The sequence below is a fragment of the Lutjanus erythropterus genome, chromosome 5 (assembly GCF_056507025.1).
Source record: "Lutjanus erythropterus isolate fLutEry1 chromosome 5, fLutEry1.hap2, whole genome shotgun sequence".
NCBI lineage: Eukaryota > Metazoa > Chordata > Actinopteri > Lutjaniformes > Lutjanidae > Lutjanus > Lutjanus erythropterus.
In genome coordinates this window covers 42,934,231-42,949,442 of record NC_139321.1, presented here as the reverse complement: position 1 = coordinate 42,949,442, position 15,212 = coordinate 42,934,231, and positions in this window count along the sequence as shown.

The following is a 15,212-nucleotide window of genomic DNA, read 5'->3' as shown; positions in this document are numbered from 1 at the left end:
GATATTCAGCTCTGCTGTTGTCTGACTCCTCTGCTATAAGTAAATGTCTCTCTGCCTTCATCTTCTTCTCTTCTGCCATCTCTGACATGATGCTGACTAATTTCAAACTTCAAACTAAACCTTTTTTACCTGCTGTTTACTTGCCCATGATGGTAACTTTTGTGTGTGTGTGTGTGTGTGTGTGTGTGTGTGTGTGTGTGCGCGCACGTGTGTGTACACTTATAACCAAAAGTTTAAGCTAAGTAGGTGCATACCTTTTTTGTAATTATAATAAAGGTATCATGAAATCATACAATGAATGTCTTACCAATTTGTAGTAATTATAATTTTTCCATTTTGCTGCAGTTGTCTGAGGATATTTTGTGTAATTTCTGTTTGGCCAAGTCTTAAATGTATGTGTGACCAGGGAGAGGGGGCGTCTGACCCAAACCCCAGACTACATGGACCCGACAACGCCAGTCTGGGAATTTCACCCAGAGAATATACACTCAACAGGTTCAGACGTCAGTTCTTAGATGAAAATGAGGAGCAGAGACGTGTGTTTCAAGTTCAATCTGGAATAATATATTAAAAAAGGCAAAGGCAATTACTTGTTGTATTGGGTCCCTGTTAAAAAGGAGGAGACTGTTATTTAAAAAATATAAATTTCTTTATTACAACACTAAACTCTAAAAACTCTAAAATAGTTGCAGGGGGTGCATTATCAGTGCAGGGATGGAAGGGTACCCACCCACAGGTTGGGGTAAGTGAGGGGGAGGGTCAGGGTGCTTCACCACCACCACCAGTGTGTCATATAACTGCTCCCACTCACACTGCAAGACAGAGGCACACAAGGTTAACACAACACATTAAAATGGCATGCAGTATAAAGACCAATACTCACATTCACTATTTAAAAAATGACACAGATTTGAGGCAGCAGTACATGCAAGGAGGAAGAGACTGGAGGAAAAGGTGAATCCTCCACCCAATCACCCACCACCAGCCGGGCCTAGCCACCCAACCAGCCTGCTACCAGTACAACACCCAGCAACACAAAGCTTTTAGGCAGTGGTTTAGCACGGAGATAAAAATAAGTAAAACAACCTTGTTCAGGACCAAATACAATACGCGAACAGATAAATTTACAAACAAAGAAATAAAAGGAAAAAGAAACCTAAATGACAAGCAAACAAAATCACATACAAAATACAACAAGGTAATCACTAATAATTCTAAGAAAATGATATAATAAACGTTGCCAGGTTACCCGGTTCCTTCAGCTGCAAGTCTACATGGAATAGCTGGGTACAATAGCACACCACACCACACTTGCCTACAGGTGCGCAGTACAAACACATTGAGAGAAGCTAACGCTGGCCAGCTTGGGTATACCCGCAAACAGCACCTCAGTCTGATGTGCACCCTTCACAGCAGTAACGAAGTCATGAAATGGCGAGACAGCGCTCACCTGGCTGCCTACTACTCCTTTTAAGGGGAGGCTAGATTAGACACAGCTGTTGTCTGTTTACTTCCTGCCTATGCCTACAGGGCGGGACAAATGGGGGGAGCTCGCCTCACTACATATGTAACCATGACAATTTATCTTTGACAATAAGGGCCCTATCTTATACCTGGTGCAAAGCTGTTGCACCGCTTGCACAGGTGGTTTTGCTATCTTGCTATCTACAGTGCCAGAAGTGCTATTTTTGCCACGTCTGCAAAATAGCAAATGCTCTTGCGCCTGGTCTGTGCATCCATGGGTGGGAGGTCTAAACATGAAGGCAAAATGAAGCCATGACCTTCGCTATCTTGTGCATGGCGCATTGGAGTAAAAACCACTTGTGGCTTAGACCAGCTTAAACCTAGTCAAAGCACAAAGTCTGTGGTGTAATTGGTCTGAATGGACAAGATACCACCCAGCAAGCCCCACAAGCACAAAACACCTTCATCTATGTTAATACTTTTCCCCTCATCGGAGTGTGGATTCGTAAAGTGTCCTTTGAACATATTGTCTATCAGCAATAAAGTGTAAATATTGAAGTTTGTGTGTGCACGTGTGTGTTTCTCCCTTGGCTGAGGTGTGCACACACATCTCCATGATCACAAAACACCTGTCACTTACGTTTAACAGTGTGCGTGTGTTCTATAATTGACTATAAATGTCATGCAGATATGTAGCTGGTGATGTTTTACACTGAAGCACCTTGAAAATGTGATATATTTTATAATTCATTATCATCATCATCATCATCATTATTATGCAGCTCTGTTGGCTGAGGAGTCGGGGAGAGGAGTGAGGAGTGGGGCAGAGAGATGGTGTGGTTGAGGAGAGAGGCAAACTGATCCAGTCTGGCAGTGAAGCTCCCAGTTATGTGCCTGTCCATGCTCCTCCTCCTTGTCCTCTCTCTCTTAGTCCCCATCTCCTCCCATCCTTGCTCCTCTGTCTTGCTAACACTACTGTCCATGTAGAAAACAGAATCAGAAAGTGTTTCTGAAGTTTGAAGTGCATAAAATTACGCATGGGTATATCTAACCAGCTCTGACAAAAGTACACATACCTTTTTAATTGTGGAGATGTGTGTGCACACCACTTGTGCCACTGTAAGATAGCAAAACCACCTGTGCCAGCAGCACAATGGCTTTACACCAGGTGTAAGATAGGGCCCCTTGTCTTTGCCCCGCTGCTTACCCTTGATTTTTAAAAGAATCTGTAAGCCTTTAGAGAGTCCTTTATTGTAAAGGGCTAATTCACAGACTTTGAATTGGCTCCAGGCCAAAGAATAATCATAAAGCTTAAAAGTATAAAAACTGCACTTTGTAGTAAATTTAGCTTAAGATTCTATATTTAGTTGTTATATGTGGCGGTATGGCTCTGTTCTGGGACCTTCCTCCCCTTCCATGAGCATACACTGAAACCCTAGAAAGATGAGGAGAGCAGCAGCAACAAACCCCGGCAGGGTGCAGGACAGAGTGAGCATCAAGGACCACAGAAAAGACATTGATTAGACACAGCATAAAAAAAGAACTGTTTAGTAGTAGAAGTGGGTTTCAAAGTGACTAATAGAGGAAGCAGCAAGTAAAGGCAAATTCAGCATAAAATAACCTTCAGAAATTTCTCTTATGTCATGAAAAAGTTTTTAAGTGAGGCTGAGGAGGAAAAGTTGATGTATCAATTAAAAACAAAATGCTATACAGTGCAATGGATACAGGCTTAACAAAATCACACTATAAATAGTCTTTCAGTGGTATTGTACATATGACTTCATTTTAAAAAGTGTATTTCGTCCAATAAATTAATTTCCTAATATTTGTGGGGGTTTTTTTGTGTTTTTTTAGTTACAAATAAGTAAAAAATGTGAATATTTCAGTAACTCATTCAACTCATTAACTCAGTATTTGCTATGATGAAAATGATTTAATGAACTTAACAGTAAATTGAACTGAAAACTTCAAGGGCTTATATCAAAAGTAAAAGGTCATGACCGCCCACATCCAGCAACAGTACAAGTCTTGGCATGTTCCTGCTCTCACTCATGGTCAAACCAACACCAATGCATCTGTTCACAGTCTCCAGGAGGGATAATAGGGTACACCCTAGTGATGGGAATTCCGACTCTTTTTAGCGAGCTGGTTCTTTTGGCTCCCCTCCCTAAAAAGAGCCGGCTCTTTCGGCTCCCAAGTGGCTCCTCAGATTTTTTGTTGCTCAAATTAATTTATTACCCAAAATGATGTAAAATGAATTACTAATGTAAAAACATACATTGTATCAAATGTTTATTATTTATATGGCTTTATTTATACACTCAACATACTCAACATGGAAGAGAGTACTACAATATTAAGCAGAGTGCTTAATTTTGACAACAAACACCACATATTATATTAATTACTAATTTTCTGTGTAATTGTAATATTTAACACTGGATATATTAGTCTTCTGTTGTGCAATGAAGTTATAATCTGTCAACAAGCAGATATTTTGTCTGATAATAATAAAGATTATATATATGACTTAAATATGACTTGGTTTTACAAGGCAGATAAAAGAACAGATGTTACATGTATCAGAAGGGGGATCTCTTTTATTTTAACCTCAATCAGCGATCAAGAACGCACTTTATTTCTCCAGCTATGAACGTGGTCTGCAGACTACAGGTAACCTACAGGTGGTCTCTTCCTCTATTCTCTCTTAACTCTGTTGAAAACTGTCCAACTTGACTGTAGATTTTCGTCTCCACTTCCTGCTGTGGCCGCCTGATCTCGTCTACTTTCCAGGCGAGGCGCAGTTCATCTCAAACGAGTGTATTTTCTCACCTTTCATGTGTTGTCTCTATCTGTAGCGCAGGTTCTCTCTTGTCTCCCTCCCACTTACTTATGTGCTCACTGTGTTGTGTGTCTATAACCCCTCCCCTCCCCCTTCTACTCAGTGTGGACACACACACACACGCCACCAATCATGTGCGACTTTAACAGAAAAAAAGAGGAGAAAACAAATCAGCTCCCAATCAAGAGCCGGTTCCCGTCATTCACTTCAAAGAGCCAGCTCTAAGATCTGGATCGTTCATGACCGACACATCACTAGTACACCCACACACACGGAAGAGCAGAGGGTCAGATTGACAGATGAAGTGACAACTTGTGGCGTTACCATAAGTCTGGACATCCTCTGTTGACGATGTGAGCTCAGACTAGTTTCAGTAATTAGCCTGTTTAAGAACTAGCCTCACTAGCTGTTAAGCTAACTGACAGTATGCCTGTATTACTGTTTGTGAAGACACAGTTAATGTGGTTGGTTTAGTGTATTACTGTGACAGTAGCAGGTACTGCAATAGTTGATATTAGTATGTGAAATGTAAAAAATGCAACATGATTAGAACATTACAAAAATCTTTAGTAAAAGTAGAGATTCCTTCCTAACATTAAAGGTAAGGCTGAGTCCCAAAATAAGAGTGGATAGCCATGGCTACAGTATGTCTTTAATGTAAGAGTGAGTACTTTTTGCTTTTTTGCTTGATGAAAAAAACTATTATAAGAATGTGTGGTCCCTGCTTGGTCACTGTGCAAAAGATGATGGTACAAAAGACTACCAAAAGTTGAAAATGATTTCATGGAGCAAAGGCTTGTGGATTTTGCCTCCTATTTTCTTCACAAGTTTAAATTTTATCAGACATCCAACTGTCTGTCAACACTGTATGTATAGTGCATTATTCAGTTAATAATCACATTAATTGTTCTGTTCTTTTGTTGTAAATGAATATCATGTGCAGAACTTTAATCTGTTAATGTATTTGTCTCAGCTTTCTTGATACATTTTTAAACCATTTGTTCATGTTCTTGAATAAATGGTTATTTGAACATCCCTCTTTCTGATATTTTCATAAATGAACTATTTCATTTGTATCACTTTTTTAGAAGACCATCAAATCTTCATGGAGGATCAATTCACCTATCTATGCAAAGCTCTGTGTTTCATTCAGGTACACAGGAGGTAAGCCCTCATGAAGATCAACATAAACATTTGAAAGGTTTTTGCAATACATACTTTTGTGTCAAACTGTTGTTTGTCATTTCCATGAGAAATTAAGGCTTCGAACAACAATCAATCAATCATTCATTCACTTACTCACTTAAAAAACAGCAGTCTAGAGAACTGTCGGAAAATGAAAACACTATAAATTCTCAAATCATGGCCATGGAACATGGTTTGCTCCAGAGTGTAAGGTTCTATTAAAGTCTGACATACAAGATATTAAATTAGAGTTGTTCTCAAGTTTTCAAATTTTCAAAGTAGTGTCTACAGAAGATGTCATGTTTAGTCTGTACCTGAATTGGATGATGTAACTTCTATATATGTTGATCTTTATCAACAAATCAAACCGTCTGTCTTAATTATTGTGTTCTTTTTGTCATACAGAGAACAGCAGAGAACACTGTGTATGAGGACCTGAAAGCACATAGCATGAGGATCTATGCTTGTGAACCAGATGTGTCTTTATCTCAATATTTCACTTTACAGTGCCATCACTCAGGTTCCCTGTATATGCACTGACAGAAGTGACTGTCCTCACACAGTGCAGCAACCCTTTCCTCACAAGAGAATATGCAGACAAAAATACACTACTGTGTTCTAGTGAGCTGCATTTTTATGCTGATTTCAGCATTTCTGATATGTAAATTGTTTAATGTTAAAATTTTTTAAATGATTTATATATATGCACTACTGTGAAGGTGTTCAATAAATGTAGGAGACAGTTATGTCTCTTTTCTTTAAGTTTAAATGTGTGTTTATGCATTCTTTAAATTGATGGCGATGCTAACTAATTGTCTATTATTAAGTGTATTAGACTTAAAACATTTAAAAGATAAGAGTTGGTGAGACTTAATCATATTTAGTACATTAATTCAGTGAATCTAAATTATGGGTATTAATAATTTAATTAAGTGACATGTAGTTAAATGGTGACATTTTTGACAGTGGTTTAACTCAGTTTCTTTCCTGTTTCCTGTAGATTGTACTCTCTTTTTTAGCATACAATTCAAATACATTTTACTGAGTTTACTCAACTCAAAATACCAAGAAATTCACTAAACTTACAAAAAGTGGTTGGAAAATGTTGCCTCAATTTTTTTTTGAGTTACATCTAAGCAACAGTTTTTACAGTGCATGATGAACGTGAAGCTTGTGACATCTGCTGTAAAATACATTTATTTTGCATTTTTAAGTTGACTGAATTTGAAAAGACAAGTTGAAGTAACTTTGTAATTTTGATTCAAAACAAAACAAATTTCGGTAACCTATATTCCAGGCCTGTAATTATGTAGTAATATAAGGGAAATTACCGAGAAATTACAGTAAATTAAGAAGTAAAATACAAATCGTGGCAAGTAATGGGAGTAGAATAACTTGAAAATTACCATAAATTATTAGGTAATTACTAAATAAAATGAGACCAGAATTAGGATATTAGGTTGGTTATTGTGTAGGAATTAATCGATCTTTAATATCAAATAATTGGGTAATTACTTACTTGGTAAATTACGACTAGACGTGAGATGTTGGGTCAGTAATTATATGGGAATTTATTTATTAATTTCTTACTTATTACCAGTCTCACCTGTTCACAAGCCAAGACGGTTTGCAGCAATTGTTGTAGACCTTTCTGCCTGTAAAATGTAGCGTCCACTTTCTCCTTTGAATGGCTAGCTTCATCACAAATAAGGACACACTGGATGAACATGAGCACGTACCAGTAATATCACTGTAGTTAACCCATAATTACCTTTTGCACTGCCTGCAAAATGTAGTGAACGCGGTTCCGTTGTAACGTCTGGGTAATTTCAGCAGAACTACTGGCACGTTAAAAGGATGTTCACTGTAATTACCCAAATAGGCTACTGTATCTTTCGGTGCTACTCTATTGTATCAATCAAGCAAAAATATTTCCTAAGTACTGCATGAAAAGAAGTGCGTGCCTGTAATGTCACTGTACTTTACCCATAACTACCGCTTCACTGCCTGTAAAATGTAGTGAACACTATTCATTTTATTTCAGTGTGCGTTCTGCTGAAACTACCCAGACAGCACGCACGATGAATAAAGTTACATCGCTGCGACGTCGTATGGAGAGCGTTTGCTCATTGGGAAGACGTCGCCGAGACAACAATATGCTTGACCATCAAAATAGCTTCCTAATTTAGTGTGTTAATAAAATAAAGAGACACGAACGATTCAAGTTAATGATCATACATTTATTTCGGACTGCATAGTCAAAACAACTCCAGCACAGAAAAGATAACCAAGACAGAACAGATGAAAACATACAGGTGGCCGGTCGGGAGACACACACGGACAGCACGGTCTGGACTGCTGGCAGACTTATGAGCCTGCAAAGGGGAGAGGAAGACAAAACACATGAGCCCATGTTGTTCAATTAACTTATACTATACAGTATTATACCCATACTTCACAAATAAACACGTACAAATAGACACACCAAGGAAGGAAAACGTAGCTGTGCCTTTTTTCCCGGCCGCTGTCTGACCTTAGAGAGCCACCGTAGCTGATAAGAGACCTGGAGCTAATAGTATTAGCCCTATGCTCTTTAGCTATTAAACGTGTTAAAAAGCACCACAATAAGACCTCCAAATAACCCATGCTTCATACAGTGTCACAGGCAACACTGTATGAAGCACCAGCCGAACACATGACTTGAAAATATGAACCACAAAAAGTTCGCGTGTATTATTTTGCGGGGCGGTCTGACAGCCCCGGCTTGACCGCAGATAGCTGCTGAACTCCGGCCAGCTCTACAGGAGAGGTGGAGGGGGGGTGACTGGAGGGACATGACAGAAACAACTGGAGTCTGTTGTGTTTTCCACACACCTACGTGAAGTGGATATTAACTTCACTTACAGTGCAAACACACCAACAATAGTCCATAACCAGTACCGAACTATGAGAAAATGTTACACCGAGTCATATTTACAAATAGAGCAGAGCAGAGCCTCCTTTCATTAGCTGCCAGTTAACCGCTAAAGTTAACTCCGCAGCTGTAAAAACACCGAAGCCCACCAGCTACTAGCTAACAGCTAACGCTTACTAACGTTACCTGACCCTTTCCCAAATTCAAAACTGATTTGTTGTCTAGATGGAGACTGTTCACGTGCTGGAAAGACTCATGGCTACCTAGCAATGGCTAAATGAAGTTAGATCTAGTTGATACATTTGCTGGTCAGGTCTAAGCAACTAACGTTTGTTAAGCTAGCTAGCTAGCCTGTTAGGAGTCGGCATCTGGGCTCTTCACCTGTGCTAACATACCCAGTCAAGCCTTAACAACATATGTTGCTGAATCCCGACTTATCTTGCTAACCCTGTATGTCATATTTATAAGACAGCTATTTTTTTATATATATATTTACGTTAAGTGAGCTTACCTGAAGACTAGTCCTGGCTGACATACCCAGATACTGGGTACCCAGGTATTTCTACTGAACAGTGTTCACTACATTTTACAGGCAGTGATGAGGTAATTATGGGTAGAGTACAGTGGTATTACCTGGTAGTGGCTTATTTTAATGCAATGTGCCCTTATTTCTGCTGAAACTACCCATTTATTTCAAATGAACAGTGTTCACTACATTTTGCAGTCAGTGAAAAAGGTAATTATGGGTTAACTACAGTGATATTACTGGTACGTGCTCATGTTTTTGTTTTTTTCTCTTCTTCTTCTCTTCTGTTTCTATTGTGTTTCTGCTTTGTTGCCTAATTGTAATCTCGGCATCATTGAAAATGAGGGCCACCCCTCAATGTATTCCCGAGAAATAAATAAAGGTTGAATGAATGAATGAATGTTCATCCAGTGTGCCCTTATTTGTGATAAAGCTGGCCATATGTTTCAAAGGAGAAAGTGGACGCTACATTTTACAGGCAGAAAGGTCTACAACAATTGCTGCAAACCGTCTTGGCTTGTGAACAGGTAAGACTGGTAATAAGTAAGAAATGAATAAATAAATTCCCATATAATTACTGACCCAACATCTCACGTCTAGTCGAGTAACCACCCAAGTAATTACCCAATTATTTGATATTAAAGATCGATTAATTCCTACACAATAACCAACCTAATATCCTAATTCTGGTCTCATTTTATTTAGTAATTACCTAATAATTTATGGTAATTTTCAAGTTATTCTACTCCCATTACTTGCCACGATTTGTATTTTACTTCTTAATTTACTGTAATTTCTCGGTAATTTCCCTTATATTACTACATAATTACAGGCCGGGAAAATAAAGGGTTACCCAAATTTCTTGTTAAATGAACTCTTTAGTTGTTCCTTTGCAGATTTTCTCAAACTTTGGTTAAAATGTACAATACATTTGGTGGAACACTAGCTATAGATGCAGTTAGTAAATGTAAGTCTTACCCTTCTGGAACAGTCAACTTTCTCATCTCCTGTTTCTCATAGGTTGCGTAGATAAGCTATTTGCTAGGCTTGTATATGTTGAAAAAACAAATTTTGACAATGGTTAAAGGATGTTGCTTGGCAACCTGTAAAAGCAATATACAGTATAGGCGCATCATAAGTTAACTAATGCTAGCAAACTAGCTAGCTAATCTAGAGCTGTTTCTCAATTCGGATGCTATCCGAAAATTGAGGCCGGCTGCTGTGCCCTTACTGGAAATGCAGATCACAACTACTTGTTCATGGGTGAACTGAAACTGTGTGAAACTTTACTGCCATCCACCAGAACATCTACTGGCTTGTATATTCTTTTGTTTCTAATTTCACTTCATTCAACATGAATGTCCCTTTAATTTAATTTGCTTTTGTTTACCCACTGTTTAAAGAAGGTAAAAGAGGTTAAGAGGTTAAGGTTAAGGAGGTTAAAAATATGCCATGATCTCTATCGATGACAGGACGGCCCTCCCTCCTCCTCCTGGCTGAATACACACTAATATGTTGATTTATATTGGACTTGTGGTACCAAATCTTTACAAACTTAACCAAATAAACATATTAATAGCTTCAGAGGTGCTTGTTGATAAAATTATGTGAGTGATTTATATCTGTCTGATTTGGTGTTCACTGTGGCCACTGTAGTCACTGCAGCTGCTTCCTGCTTCCTTCCTTGTCCCAGGAGGCTGCCATGTTCAAAACTTTGGTAGCCCTCCCTCTTCCACTACATAAACAAGATGATGACCATTGAAGGTGAGCAGAGACCAGCATTCCAGACTCAACTTTTTGGATTTAATGATTTTTTTTTTTTTTAATACTTTTTAGCCTTGATTGACAGGGCAGCACTGGATAGACAGGGAATGTGGAGGACTGTTGTTAAGGACTAGTGGCCTCTGTATATAGGCCACATGCTCTACCAACTGAGCCCAGACTTTTTGGCTGTTTTGAGTACAACAGCCAGGTACTTGCAGCATACCTAATTTTGCCGTAAACTTCTTTGTGAATGCACTTATGCAGTAACACTTACGTCAATTGGTAGCGTATATCTTAGCTTAGTAAAACACTGGCTCACTGGCTATCTACATCAACAATTGACTAGCTAGTTAGCTAGCAGTTTGCTAACATTACCTATTATGTGACTATATATGTTGCTTTTACAGGTCCCCCAGCAGCATCCTTTAACAATGTTAAAAATGTGGTTTTCTTTCAAAATATATGAGCCAAGTATACAGGAAAGGAGAAAGTTGACCAAGGTTCTGCTGGGTGCCAAGCTTGCTCAATGGTAATTGGAGCAAAGAGCAAAAAGAGTTGGACTAAGTAAGGGTCAATTCTGACCAAGAAATGTTTTTTCTGTCGGCATTTGTCACATTAAGTTCACAAGCAAATCTCATGTGTTTAACTTGTAAAATGTTGATTTAACTGATATTCACCCACACTCTTGTAGTTAACTCTGCTAGCCGAGAACATAAAGATGTTGCTTACTGTCAACCTAATGTCTGTACAGCAGCTGACTGTGCCGTTACAATGATGCTGTCAGTAGCCAGCTAGATAGTACCTGAACGTCTCATTTATTAAAGGGGACCTATTATACTCATTTTCGGGCCTTTGCATTTGATTTTGGACTCCTATAGAGCAGCTACATACGATCGCCCGCACAGAAAGCTTTGTAGATCTTCAGGACGCTGTGCCTCTCGCTGCATCTCTTCCTTGTATTTTCTGCATCCCGTAAAAACAGTCTGTGTAATTTACTCCATCCCCCGGCCCTCCTCCATGTACGCCTCCCGCCAGGCCCACTCCGCTGTGATTGGTCACACTCTTGAGGACTTCCGAAGGGCTGACAAGCGCTGCCAAGCCCAGCTACCGGCTAATCCAGCTTCGTACTGGCCCATGTTGACAAAACAGTCCCTTGTGAAGTGCCATAGACAGACAAACACGGAGGTATTTTTCCTTTGCTGGCCGGGAAAAAGCAACTCTATCCACTTCTGCCTGGTGCTTTCCTCTTTAGGAAAGCTAAACAAAGTTAACTTTCCCTCACACCCGAACAATCATTTTCTGGGAGCCATTGCTCAACATACTAACACTGTGAAATCGTTGTAGACAGCAGGGGGTGTACTACGAAGGAAGCTCAACACAGCCAGGCTTTCTTTGCATGATCTGGATCGACAAAGCCTAAAACTGCAATCAGAGATAACGGGTATCACGATGGTGGTTATCAACTCACTTTGTTAATCCAGGCTTTCGTCTTCAGACTCTGTGCGAGCTCACATAATAGGGGCGAAGAAGAATGCCGTCAGAAAATGACTGATGGACTAAATGCGGTCTTAATGCTGCCGTTTATTCTAACATGAAAACTGCACATTAAACAATAAAACTCCATACAGCAGATTTAAACATGATGAAGTCTGTCTGACACTGTCCTATGATGACAGAGACGTGGACATCACTGAAGTTTTTGACCAAACCAACGTAAAATGAGTGTAACTGATTTAAGATTGTCCGTGATAAATGATGATGAATTTTCTAATCAGTGATCTGAACTGCAATATCACCAAGACAAAACAGATAACAGTAAAAAGTATTCAAAGTGTCTGTAGTTGCTTCATCATTATTTTAGTGTGTGGATTATATATGATGTAAATTTAAAGTGTTAATATGATCTGGAGCAAACGGGAAAAATGACTCTGCATCACCAAACAGGTTACCATCATGACAGCGCGATGCAGACAGTTTGTGCTGCTGTTACATTTTTACATTATATGGATTCGTTCGGTGATATTACAAACATACAGCTCAGTAATTTTTCAATGTTAACGTCCTCCCTCAGTTTAAAAGCTAAGGACAATAATTAGTTAAAGAACAGCGCATTTTACAGACGATTTAATTTGAAACTCTGAACATAACCTGCTTGCGACCAGGTTATGAGTTTAGTATAAGTTACCATGGTTACCAGGTTAAAAGAGAGCCACCTTCGTGACACTGAAAATCCTGGCTTTAGACTCAACATACCTCGTTAATTAATTAATTAGAGCAGCGCACAGCAATATAACTTCTGAAGCAGAGCGGGGGAGCGGGCAGGCCTAGAGCACATGCTGGGTACCGTTAAAAAAAAGACAGTAAATCACAGCGTGCAGAGCCATCCAAAACAGCTTGCGGGGCTCACTTTCAAATGCATGAACCTCAATATTTGACACTTTGGAATCGTTTAACACAAGTATCCAATAGATTTTTGGATGTTTATTGCATTTGCCTTGAAATGGACTGAAACAGAAACTGACACTCAGAAGAATGAAATGTAATGTATTATTTTATTGTGAATTTTTGAATAGAGGCGCAACCTGGACGATGAACTGAGCACTCTGTGTCTTCATTGCTGCTACATTTTATCTGTATTTTACAGATTTGTACTTTGTTGCTGTGGTACCATATTCTGGGACCCGTAACATGTACACCTACTGTATACAGTAAAACGGTCATTTGCCAGCGGCAAATCTTGCATATTTAACTTGTCAAACGTTGATTTAACTAATTTATCTATTTTCCCGCAATCTTACTTGGTGGTTCACTTTGCAGGCTAAGAACATGAGGATATAACTGTCTGTACAGTAACTGCACCATTACAGTAACGCTGTCAGTAACCAGCTACAGTAGTTGTAATATGATTTAACAAAGTCACGCCCTCTTCCTGGCATTTTTCCTGAATGTCTCATGTATTAAACTTGTTATAAGTTCATTTAATTTATTATACTTTTGCCCAAGATCATGGTGTGCATCACATCCCTTAATTGAGAGAAGGGGCCAGAAAGAAATGTAACTCAGTATGCAATGCCTGTATTATACTGAATGAGATATTTTATTATTATCATATACAGTACTTATAGCTAATCATCTGTTGATGTTAATTTCCTAGACTGCTTTGGCAATATAAGTAAATGTAAATTTTTATTTGAAAGAAATAGATAGCTATTAAGCCCATCTATATGACTTATAGGCTATCATTTCAACTTTGACCCTACAATGCAGTGTTATGTTGAGAAAAACAATGATTATAAAAAAAACTAAAATATTGCAATATATTGCAATTATCTTGACAGATGTTGTCGTATATGACACATTATCAGTGTTAATCTCTTTTTGCATGACAATTTTCATTTTCACAAAAAAAAGTTTGGAGGTCTGTACAAGGATTTTTAGGACAGAGCATCTCTGCAGCACCACTCGACTTCATAATAATGCATTCATAATAAGGTGCTTCCTGTTAAGCAATTTGTAGATGATAGAAATGACTAATTTATGGTAATTTATAGAGATGCACCGATTGCAATTTTCTTAGCCGATTTCGATTTCCAGTTTTTATAGGGGTCTGACCTGCCGATTCCGATTTTGACCGATTCCGATTTTCAGTCTTTCTAAGAACTGGAATTGACAGCATTCACAAACATTTTTGCAACTTTTCTTGTAAAATTAAATTAGATGTTCATAATATGACACTGACTATTAAATATTCATTAAATGCTATTTACATTTTCTCCAAAGTCCCCCAGGTTACAGCCAGGCCTTATTATAGTTTTACCTTAGGCTTATGAATCAGCTGAATGGGATGACTTGCGAAAACCCGCGAGAGATGGAATCTCGTGGGATTTTGCGGGACACGATTTCACATGATCTCCTGTGGAAGCAGATCTAAACAAACCACGATGCAACAGTTTGCTGCCGTAAAACTTTGCCGTGAGAAAAACAGAAGCAGAAGTTAAAGGAGTCTGGATGAGAAAATGTTTGAGGAGACACATCAACACATGTTGTTTATTCTTCAGCCAGAACAGGAGGTGAGATTTTAACTGTCAGTCTGTGAACAGCAGTCTGCTGCTGGCTAACATTAGCATGAAGAGCTACATAGTTTACGGCTGTTTTGCAACATTGTCAGCTGCTCTGTCTCGTTGTAGACTGTCTGTCTTCTCTTTATCTTGTTCTTGAAATCTGTCTCTGACACCAGCTTCAAGCAGACGTGTCAGTGTGTGTAGCTGTTATCAGCGCTGCGTTGACGTCACGGTCAGTTTGTCTGCTGCACGCATGACGTGACCATCGTGCAGAACACAATGTGTGACACAGTGTGACAATGACAGGCACAGAATCAGATATGTGACACTGAAAACCGGCCGGTTCCGGTCTCTGGCCGGTCGATCGGTGCATCTCTAGCAATTTAATTTCATTTAATTTTATTATATAATGTTATACATAAATTTTGTGTCTTTGGAGAGGAGCACCTCCTGTTG